This window comes from Phlebotomus papatasi, chromosome 2, assembly GCF_024763615.1.
Source record: "Phlebotomus papatasi isolate M1 chromosome 2, Ppap_2.1, whole genome shotgun sequence".
Lineage (NCBI taxonomy): Eukaryota > Metazoa > Arthropoda > Insecta > Diptera > Psychodidae > Phlebotomus > Phlebotomus papatasi.
The window spans coordinates 99,552,224-99,564,899 of record NC_077223.1 but is presented as its reverse complement, the minus strand read 5'-3'; positions in this window follow the sequence as shown (position 1 = coordinate 99,564,899).

Sequence of the window (12,676 nt, the reverse complement as noted above, 5' to 3'; positions counted from 1 at the left end):
GGTGGTTGAGATTCTTTAGAAGCAATATTAGAGTATTTCCAGGTCTAAATACGTAGCAATTACGAGGATCAGAGGAGAAAGCGACTTATCGTTGGATTGAGTTTATTTATTATCAAATGGTTCATCCTTATAGGGGCTTCACGCCTAAAGCGGTCTTCAGAATAGAGGATTAGCCAAGTTCCCGAAGGTCTCTAAATCCTATATCGATCCCTTAGAATATAATCCGAACAACTCGATTTTTTGCAAAATTCGTTTTTTTTGCTTTTCGGGTACTCCTTGACACCCTTTACCTTTCCGGTGAATATTATACCGAAAAGGCCGAAAAGTTAATTACAGTGCCCGCTCTCTAATCCGGATCGCCGTAATCCGGACGAGTTATCGAAGGTTACATTTAAAATAATTTTGAAGTCATGTATGCATGTGTGTTCAGCAAGGAAAATGAATTATCCTGTGATGTTTTTGTTTAATAAATAAAGTATAATAGCATAGAATTCTCTAATTACGACTTTTTATTCTTTTTTTTAAAACTTTTATTCTATTTCTACAAAAAAACTTGTATTATACTTGCGAGACGTTGAACAAATTCAAAAAATCCATCCGGATTACGAAGCGGACATCTGTCATATTGTCTCCCAATCATCCGGATTACAAAGCGGGCACTGTATTTCCAAAGTTATATGGGTTTCAAATCTTAAAAATCGTATGATCAGCATGTAAAATCTCAGCTTTAAATCGCTCTCCTGAAAAGTTGGCCATTCGCGAGTTGTTCGGTTTATATTCTGAGGAATCGATATGTCAAGCAATTTTTGGAGTCTTTTCAGAATCTAAAAGTTTTTTTTTTGTCTTTGATAGTCCAATTCTAAGACAGATTTTTACAAAAAAAAACTTGATAGATTACAAATTAGAGCAGTTGCGCCACTTGTCTAAGCCTTAGGATCTCAAATTCGTATAAGACTTAGCCACATGGCTTAACCTCTAATTTTTTATCAATCAAGATTTTTTTTTCGAAATTTGTTACTTATGATTAGATTATTAAAGCCAAATTGATTTTTTAATTTGAAAATTAAATAAAATTGGTTGCTATTTATGATTTTGAAAGCTTAGGAAACTAGGCTAAACCCGTTAAACCTCAAGTCTGCAGACCGCTTTAAACGGTCTTCAGACTAGAAGTCTAGCCCAGTTCTTGAAGGTCTCAAAATCTTAAATAGAAACCAATTTGATTGTTTTTTCAAAATCTAATAGGTCACTTGTCCTTAATAATCAAATTCTAAGTTATTTTTTTTCTAAAAAATCTTGATTAATAAGAATTTAGAACGGGCAAGCCATATGACTAAGTTTTAATTCTGAAGCCCGTATTAAGCCCTACAATTAATTCATTCATTTCCAACTTTTAATTCCTCCTAATGAGGTCAAGATCTTAGTAGGATATCTAAGTTAGCATTCTCCGACTCTTGATCCTTCCTCCTTATTTTAGAAAAGCATTCAGAGTCTATTCCATGGCGCTCCTGCTAAAGACTCTTAATTTGCAAAAGTCATATTCGCCTGGATGTGCCTCGCGCCGACAACCTATTTTGATGGCTTCCAAAATAGAACATCGGAGATGTGATCTCTTATTAGGTCTTCGACATATTCATTCGAGATATTCGATATCGAAATATCGAAATGCTTTTTCGATTTAACCCTTTAAGGACGATTGCGTCACCGGTGACCCAAAAATAGAGTTTTTCCTACGGCCGGAAATTATGTTTTGCTCTAAAAAGTCAGAAAAAGTGATTTTTTCCGACCCCTGATTTTAGACCTTCTCGTCCTGAAAGGGTTAAGCGCCCTTACTGGACATAAAGGTCGATAATTAAATTTTAGCGATCAGAACCGGACGCATTTTGTCTTTGATTTTGGATGTCAGAAAAAAAATGGGAATGGGGTAGGTCTTTTAAGTGAAACATTTTGAATTTTATATTCTGGAATTCGAGATAGAACCTGATCTTATGCGATAGGACACAAATTTCTTTGAGAGAGAAACGGATCAACTGTGCTTTACTGAAATTGTAATAAAACCCTTGAGGTAGGTTCCAGACAACCCCCTGGCAAGTTGGCTTTTTTATATGGAGCTATTTGAAGCCATTTCCTAAATTGATCTCGGACTCAGCTCACAGTGCTCCGAGGAAAAAATTTATTTAAACAAAAATTTAGTATATTTATCCCTCCATACGGAAAGGTATCTTATAATACAGAAAAACTTCTCACTTTTTAAATATTTAGCATAACGGTAGCGAGTGCAAAAAAAATCCCATATAAATTTAAATCGAAGTATGAGAAAGTGACTTCAAATTTCAGGCAAGTTCCAGAAGTGTGGCACCTTTGAATTGGGGCAGCTTCAAAATTGTTTTTTTCTCCCATTTTTAAATGGAACTGAGCCTTACCATCACACAATTTAGCTTGACAATTGTTTTGTGGAATTAAATCATATCTCGGTAAGGTCGAGTTTCATTTAAAAATAGGAGAAAAAACCCTAATTTAAATGTGCCTCAATTAAAAGGTGTCTCACTTCCCTCTAGATCTTGTTAGAAAATAGAATTTCGGTTTTTTATTTGGTATTGCCAATGTTTCGGACCTTTGGTTGGAATCTTCTTCACGGCCTATGAAACGTTGGCAAAATAAAATTAAATAAAATAACAAGTTAAGAAGACCGAAATTCCATTTTTTACCAACATCTAGGTTTCAGACGTTTTACGAAGAGCTACTCCTGTAAATCCTTTACTCTAAGCTCGATGGCTCGTAGAGTAATACACTTCTCTACTTATAAGAGAAAGTGGCCTGCCTTTGAGTGCTCAATCTTTTGAAGATTTTAATTTTTCTTTTATTTCCCAAACCAAAAAAATAGGATCTGTAAACTTTAGGTAGTCCTATGAACTGTTTTTAATTAACTTCATTTAATAATATCGAAGTCTTGCTTTGAGAAATAAGAGAAAAATTGAACTAAGTTATAGTCACGTTCACCAACTTTTGAAATTCTGGCCCTATGAAGGCGTCTAATATTTCGAAGCGGTAGGGTCCTACCACATACCCCGCTTGCTCTTGCATTCAACTATAACATTATTAAAATTTGAAGTTGAAATATTCGGAAAATAATATTTGTGGCGTATCAACTTGGTCTGGGGTCTGATATTACCATCTTGTAATTTTCGAACGGCCTTTACTAAAACCTGGGCACTCAATGGGTCAAGTGGTATAGCACTCGCTCTATGATGCAAGTGTCCCGGGTTCGAATCCCCTTTAGGTCACCAGGAAATTTTTGGCGCTAAAGGTGTTCGGATTGCATCCAGTGAGCTTCACTGCACTTGATTTCACGAGGTATGGGACTGACAATCTCATCCCGTATAAGAAAAAATAAAAATGGATGTTCCGAACTCCCCTTGCGGGAAGGCCTAAGTTCCTGTATTGAATGTTGCCACCATTATCATTATCATTTACTAAAACCTCAAGTCAATATCTCATATCGCTTTTGCTATAGAAACTGTTTTACAAAAATGATTAATCGGAAGGCAATAAAACCCGATTTTATGATGATTGTTTCATGATTGTTTAAACGTATTTTTGGAAAGTTCTTGCCCAATCGGACAAACTCAAGTTTTAAATTGAACAACACAATCTGCTGAGATTTAAGCTAAGAGATGGAAGAACTCATGATAGTACCTTGTGTATTACCATTAAACAGAATCTTCTTTTTTCACCATAACCCTTTCCATTTCAAGTTAACCCTACGCGAAAAGAACATAAGTTTAGCGATGCTTTTAGACATAAGTTTAAAAGTCCTGTAGTACATTGTTCAATTTAGGGAGATAGAGAGTGAGAGTTGTACTTGGCAAATTAGCTTCTTGTGTTAGAATAATTTTTTAGGCCGTGTAATACCTCTTTCATATACACATTCCAGATGACAAATCTACCATCCGATGGAACCATTAAATTTCACCTACTTATCTCCTTGTAAAGCATCCTCCCCTATCCCCCCCCAAAGTTAGAGAATGTGATACCAACAGCAAAAACATGTTTCTCTTCCATTTGTTATATTCAACACATATGAAACATAAGCGCAACATTTCAATGTTACAGCTTCAACTAACATATTTTCTATGTGATATTTTCCTAATGAGCATGCATGGTGGAGAAAAAGGGATGATATGGGTGAAAGCTTGAAAGAAAATTATTAACACATTTCATGTCACTGTGACCTCCTGAATTATACCACAAAATTAATATACCTCAGAGGACAAAATTTGTATATTTTACGCTAGTCAACCCTCAAAAAAAAAAATTACGCAATGTGCTTTTGGGAAAAGAAAACCTTGGGATCACTCTTCGGACATGGTCTAATTTGCCTCTCGAATTTCACTCTTGGGAAATTTGAGGAAGGAATGACAATTCTCAGAGATTTACTAAGAAAAAAAAGTGTTGTACCAAAAATGGTTGACCATGATGTTTGGCATGGTTGACACTGACAACCTTTTCTTCCACGAGAGGGCACTGTCATCTTCCGCAAGTGGCGCTGGTAACTGTTCTCAATTTTGAAACTTCAAGATTTTATTTAAAAATTCGTATTCACTAAAGCATTATTATAATAGGGGGGTGACATTAGCTCTGAAAAATGCGACCAATTTTAGTGTAAATTTTTCCCTGTTTTCGTACACATTTCACCAGATATCTCCAAAACTACGTAGGTTGCCAATTTGGGGTTTTCGGTTGCATATTCTATATTAAATTGGCTTTTATTTTGTATTACTATTATTTGATAATTCATTCTACACTGACAGAAAACAGTTAATAAACCCAAACGTTTTTTCGGCTCGTTAGACACATATGGGAAACATAGGAAATGTCATGCCCCTGATTATAATCAATTTTTTTTTTTAAATTTACTACCTCTAAATATGATACTACATATATAAAAATAACATTGCTAACTTTTTCGTACGTCAATGAGAATCATATCATAATACATTACTGTAGGTTTTTCTACCAATCAAATGAAGAAAAAAATTCTTGTCAGCATTCTTAGAATAAATATATAAGTATAACTAATCCAATTGGAGGAAGAAAAATCATTGTTCTTCCGAAATCTCCTTTAGCATCAATCCAGAAGAAGAAAAAAAAAGAAGGCACAATCGGATGATAGTCCCGCCGCAAACGTGTCATGGGATTTTTTTTCTGGAGGGTGTTCAATCTCATTGAATTTCTCTCCAGCACTGTCACTCCCTTTTGCCATCTCCAGAACCAATTCCATAGCACTAAAATAAATATATTAAAAAAGAAGGTAGTAACGCCTGGCGCCATTTGTTCTCCTCACACGACCATAAGACCATTGGAATTGGATGTGTAAAAAAAAAACATTAGAGACATTTTGAGGCACAATAACACAAGGAGACAATAATAATTGTCCACATTTTACCTGATTCCACCTCAAAATGGCTTGAGAAGTTTCTCACTTTTGTGGTTTGTGGGTGATGCTGAAGGAGAGTATCAGGAGAGAGAAAAAAAAAGAGTCGTAAGACGATTACAGAGACGTATTGAATGACGATAATAAATTACCTACAATAAAAAGGGGTGTGTAAGTGAAAAAAATCTTATATCTCCTCTTTGGGTGGCTATTTCTTCCTCCTTGATGGAAAGAAAAACAATCTGAAAGGTAGGATTCTGTGATCTTTGACGATATTATTCGATAGCCAGTCTAATAGGGTGCGCACAATTATTTTTCTGAGGAGAAAGAAATAGGAAATTTTCCTTCTTGTTCTCGATAAATCGTCAAATGCATCGCTACTTAGATCAAGTCGACCAAGTAATGCCCAACGCACAATAACTTTTGTTTGTAAACATGTTTTCAAAATTTCCCATGAGAATGAGCGAGATGACTAGTTCTATTGTTTCATTCACTCTCATTGAAATGTAAAAAACCTGTTTACTAAACAAAAGTTATTGTGCGTTGGGCATAATGTTGTAAAAATATATTTTGGTTATTATTTTTGGTTTTGGTAAATAATCGCGTCGGTAAAACCGTTCTCGGCGACCGAAATGTGTAAAATTGTCCCAACGCGATTCTTTGTTACCCCTAAAGCCCCTAAGATTCAATTTAATATTGAATTATCACGCGTTGCAAGTTGCAAGCACCCCGAGGTCGCCTATAAAGAGTTTCAGCTGCCATAAACTTATCCGGGTCTATCACTGATCATTTTCTATTTTAAATAGTTTGAGTACAGAAGAAAGCTAAAAAGAGGAAAAGAATGTTAACTGAAATCGGTTAGTAAACATTAGAGATAGAGTCTGTTCCTTTAGATTATAGTGAGGGTCGGGGTAGTCGGGGTACAGTGATGTGGAGTGGGGACAGATGCGGCCCATGTCCAAAAAGGTCTCAATCTCAGATCCAACATATTAAAAACTAAAATTTCATCAATATCGCTTCATAAACACCGAGGATGATATGGTCCTGTCAAGTTATTTTTGGTTATAGCTCAGGTCAAGGAAAATCAAGGGGAGGCGGTGCAACTCACTATTGGAAAGGTCTTCATCTCAACTGCAACATACAAAAATTTAAAGAAAAAGGGATAATGTAGTTTTCGAAAGGCATTGTATAAATAAGCAGTACTAAGTTAAAATTGAGCAGTAACACAAAAATTTGAAACAGTAAAATTATCGTCCAAATTTTGGCAAAGGGAAAATAAAGGGCTTTTCATTCCATCTGCAATAATTTTAAATGTTAAATATATATATTAAACCCATTTTTGTAAAGATTTAAGTTTTTTACTGACAATAATTAGATATTTTACTGCTCATTTTTAATTTTTTACTGCCCATTTTGAATTTTTTCAATCGAAATTTCAAAAATAAACTTTTCGATAATAGGACCTTCGATTAAATCGGATGAAGTTGGCGTCTTTAGAAGCGTTGTAGCATTTAGATGTAGATTTATACATAAGTGGAGACGTTCATCGTTCCCTTCTACCGCGGCCGTACGGTCCCATGTAAGGGACCGTGTAAGGGACCGTGTAAGGGACCATGTAAGGAACTACCGCAGCAGTTACAGTCCCACAGTTGTAACATTTAACGAGATCTATCCAAATCATCAAAGTTTTTCAAATTCTGATATAGAATAAGAGATATCGCTATTTTAAAACTAAATTTTTGATCCCTTCTAGCTCGGACCAAGGGGGTCGAGGGCTTAAGTTTTTTTATCGAAAGCTTTGAGGCGCAGCTGTAAGATCGTCACTAAAGGTTTAGCCTAGTTTTTAAAGGTCTCAAAATCCTATAGGGAAAGTTGCATAAATTGGAACAATTTCCAGAGGCTCGAACTTAAAGACAAGATTAAAGACATTATAAATACATTTTTCCCTGATGACATACATAAATTTGCTCCTTGATTCTTCTAGAATATTACCGTTTCATGGAAATTCTTGAAAAACAGTTTGAAAAGTTCTTAAATACAAGAAAAATACGTGAGTGCAAAACAATATAATTTGGACAGGGTGGGACAAGTTGGACGTGGGAATTTGGACAATGCGTAGGGGAAGGTTGTGCAAGTTTCAAGATTTTTTACTGAATGCCATACACACTGAATCAATTGTACCACTAGGGTAAAGTGTATAATTAAAAAGTAAAAAACATTAAGGCTTAGATATATATTATTTATTAAATCTTTTTCTTGGATATTTTAATTTTCTTGCTTTGCTCCTTTTCTTCTTTTATTTTGAACCTTTCTTCCTGTTTCTGAAGTCTAATTCTTTTTTTTCTTGCATTAATCATACGAATTGTCACAAAGAACTTCAAACATGAATTTAAAAACTCCATAGAATAATAATATAGATACCTGTCCACCTTTGGGCGAAAGCATTACACCCGTTTCGTCAAGATTAAAGACGCGATCAGGAGGAAGTTCCAGAAGATCTTTGGATTTTAAATATTCATGAGTTTTCTCAAACCACTCAGTGGTAATACCAGCTCTTTGGGTTGTGTATGCTTCTGGTGTACGAAGTCTCAATTCTGGGTATCTGTTCAAAAAGCTCTTGAACCAAGAGTATCCTGGCCTTCCATCGGTGAACTCGTTGACAATCTTGAACTTCTTACAAATAATTTGCACAGTGTTGAGAACTTGATCTTTTGTTATAGGATGTCACTTGTCACTGCATCCTAAAATCCATTCAACGAGCTCATCTTCTATATCTTTTGGCAGCGTAGGAGGCCTTCCCCCAGAGCATTCTTCCGGACATTTCCCGGTCAGCTTATTAAAAAGTGTTGTTCTTGGCACCCCAAATAATACTGACACCTGACTTAGTGACTTTCCTTGACGAAAAGCTTCCAGTGCTTTGTTCACTTGGTCTTGAGTATAGGATTTGTACTTTTTCAATTTATTTGCCTTTTTACCCATCTGAAATAAAAGGCACATGTTGGTAATAAAAATACATACATACAAAAGAAAACCCCTGCAATACAATCGTATCTCCGGATGTCCAACTTGTCACTTTTGCTCACGCTTCAAATAAGCACTTTTTCTTCATACAGTTAGTAATTATATCAAATAAAACCATTACGTACCGTTAACTATCGAGATTAAACACTTTATTCCACTAAAATTTGCCAGAAATATTGAGAAATGTCAACAGAACCGAAAAACCAAAGTTGAAGCGTACATTAAAACGCTAGCTTCATTATTAAGACATTTATTGTCTAAAATTCCCGTCCAACTCCTCGATTCTGTCAATAGCGCGGCTACTTATGGGTTCTGCTGACCCGAATAAGAATAGCGCTGTACAGAGGGGGACAGAATCGAGAACAATAACATATAAATAATAACATAAAATTATATAATAATAATATATATTGTTCCGCAACACTCCTCCCTCCTTAAGGAAGCACGGACTCCGTGCGAATAAGTTTTATTGTTATGGAGGAGGATGCGAACTGCAATTATACAATTCTAATATTATCAAAAATATTATATAATATAATATGAATTACAATTTGGTATAATACAATTTGAATTAGATTACAAACTGATTAAAATTATACAATTATATTTTTATAAAATTTTTGTTTAAAATGTGTTTGTTGTTTTTTTTTTGGAATTGTTTATTTTTTTTTTCTTATTCAAATATGGTAAAAGAAAACTTACAATTGTCAGAGATTGCCAAGGGGATTATTTAACATTTGGTTTATTGACTTTTTTTTTGAGAAATTATTATATTTGAAATTAACTTTTTTTTTGTTTGTTTATCAAATGGTACTTGGTATATAATTTTTGAATATTTTCAGAAATATCTTTTTTTTTATTATGGGTTAAATATTATATTAAATAATGTATTATTTTTTTATGAAATTACTAATATTCCTTTTTTTATTATTAGATATCACATTCCCTCCCCTCTTAAAGGGTGCGATGCAGAGATGGGATAAAATCATGATTTTAAATTTTAAAACTTTAAATTCTAAAATTTGTTCGTTGGTTTACTTCAAGAGATCTATCGGATAATTTTCCAAAACTTATTGAGGTCGGTATAATGAGGCCATAATATCTATCTCTAATCAATTGATTAATGTGGGGTATAATTATGAGTATAATTTTCTAACTGTATTGGAGGAACGATTTTTTGAATTGTTTTGAGTTCGTAGCAGTGGATTCTTTGAAATTCCGGGATCTTCAATAGTGTGAGGCCATTTTTCAGGAGGGCAAGCAATTTTTGTTCCATAATGTAATGGTGATGAATTTTAAATTTCTCTTCGTCTTCGTTAAATATGACATTACAATTTTGGGGTAAATTTTGATCCTCAACTTTTGGGAGAATCATGGAATGCGTTCCTTTTTTTCTAATGAAATTTTGAAATATATTTTCCTTGGTTTCTTTTATTTTTTCTCTGGGATCTTCGGAAACAGAAGTATTGTTAACTTCATTTTGCTTATGCATTGGAATATTGTCTTCAGATTTATTTTTTATATTTTGTGTATTTTCTGGAGTCTTACGGTTTTCATTTATTAGGGGATGACTCTGTTGATAATTTGTCCCTAAAGAGTGATATTCTTGGTAAGGGATACATAAAAAGGTGTGATCTTTTGGGGTCTCTGTGCTATTCTCAAAATTTGTTTCCGCATTTGCTTTAAGGTCACTGTTACGATTATAAGCTATGTCAGCATCGACATAAATTTTGCTTGCGTTAGCATTATTGTCAATGTTGCGTTCAGCAAGGTCGCTGCATTTTTGTTTTGAATTTTGATCGGTGCTATTGTTGTGTATTAAATTCGCAACATTCGCATTTCCTTCTTTGTTAAATTTTGGAGAGTGATGCCCTAATTCCATTTCCATTTTAATATTTTGAGAAGAAATTGCGAATGGAACCATTAAATTCATTGACTTAAGCAATATTTTTCTGTCTTTCACGAAAATTACGGCATCAAGTATGCTTAAAAGGTCATGGCCTAGTATTCCATCGAATGGGAACTGACTATTCGTAAGTACATTTAATTTAGCTGAAAAATCTGTTCTATCTGGGATGAATCGTATAAGGGTGACTACAGTGCCCAGCGTTTGCACCATCCCCTCATCTGCAATGCCTTGGATACGAATGCTATTTTTAGTATGCACCGTAGTATAATCGTGAATGCAGTTACGTTTTATAAAAGAAAACGGTGATCCGGTGTCGACAAGAAATTTTAATTTGTAGGAAGACACGGATGCTGCTAAGTTAATGATATGAGGATCATATTCTGATATAACGGAATAGCTTGAAATTGTGGCTAGATAGTTTCGGTCAGCATCAGTGGTTATTTTTGAATAATTTTTAAGTTTTCTCTGAGGATTTTGTGACTGAGACATTTTAGAGAAATGATCTTCGCAATAGGACGTTTTGGTCTTTAGGCGATTTTCAGTGTAAGTGATTGCAGCATTAAGGTTATCAAAGGATCGTGATAGTACCAAGATCCTAGTTTCTGTGTGACGTATAGAGTTCGCAAAAGTCTCTATAGCCATTCTTGTATTTGCCTTTTTCAAAGACAAAGGAAGAACTCCTTCAAGATGAGCAAAATATACAGTATTCAAGGTTTGTAAAGCATCTTGTACTCTGGATCCGAATTCTTTGATCGTTTCTTTAGGATGAAGTGACAATTTTTGTAAGGATGTTATCGCATCTTCTAAAGGAATTTCTGGATTAATGACAGATAGGAGCACGTTTTTAAATTCCGCGTATGTGCTGAAGGATTGATCTCTAATTTGAAAATATATTTCTGGACTTAATTTTAGTGTTAATAATCGTATATACTCCCTATCTCTACGCCCATTCTCTGCACCGAAATAATCTTCATAGATTCCGTTACATAAAGAAAGGAATTGACTGGCTACTATGGGCTCACCTGTACACTTTGGTAAGATTTCATAAATATCCTGGAACGGGATCAGAGGTGTTGTTGCCATGTTGTAATGTTCTGGTGCGGGTAGTCGAGATTCTGGAGGCTGCATAAGTGTAGATATCTAGGTGATTGTGTCTATGGTGTTCCGTGATGCTGATAATGCTGCTTGCTGATATTTGGTGTGTATCGCTGGTCTAGATGAACGAAGCTGAAGATAATTCTTCGAAGTGGATGTTATACGAACGCCTGACGTCCAATGCCATGCATGATTTGTTGTAGGTTGTAGTGCGGGTGGTAGACTTAAATTCAATGGTGACAAGGCAACTGGCTGGTTCATTAGAAATCGGTTGATTTCGTTGGTTTTCTGGTTGAATATCTGATTGCTTTGGTTCAACAATCGGCTGATATTTGTAACGGTGTGGAGTTGGCGGTAGTGTTCTTTTCGGGAGCGTAGTTTTCTAGAAGGCTGGATTCTCTGCACTTGGTGGTCCAGGCCTCCCTTCGGCTTATGATTTTGGAATTATCAATTTCGGCATCTGTTGTACCGATGTTTTTCTTGGCGCTGCCTTGACGATCACGTTGATTTTGGTCCTCAAGTTGACGCTGTTTCGTTTGTTGTTTTCACTCATTTTCACTTTTTACTAAACACTTCTGACACCAATGAAGCGTACATTAAAACGCTAGCTTCATTATTAAGACATTTATTGTCTAAAATTCCCGTCCAACTCCTCGATTCTGTCAATAGCGCGGCTACTTATGGGTTCTGCTGACCCGAATAAGAATAGCGCTGTACAGAGGGGGACAGAATCGAGAACAATAACATATAAATAATAACATAAAATTATATAATAATAATATATATTGTTCCGCAACAAAGTCACTCTTCTTGTGTTTTTATTAGGAAAAAATGGCCGATCGATGTATTTTTTCGACGGTGAAAAGTTACACTGTCAATTGAGGTGAGAATTTTATACGTTAAATCTTATTCATATGAATGGATTTTCACTTTATTTGCAGCACAAGAAACCAAATAATTAAACTATAACATAGAAAAATATACTAATTAAAATTTAGTACTGTATTTATCAAGAAAAAATTGCCTGTCCAACTTGTCCCAGCGAAATTTTCCAACTTTTGCCATTGTCCAACTTGTACCAATTTACCCTATATCAACCAATTTAATTTGTTCTTCTGATTAAAACAGATTACTTTCCCTTAATAGTCCATTTCAAAGTCACAATTTTCCAAAAATTTACGACTAATAAGAAATTAGAGAAATTTAGCCTTATGGCTAAG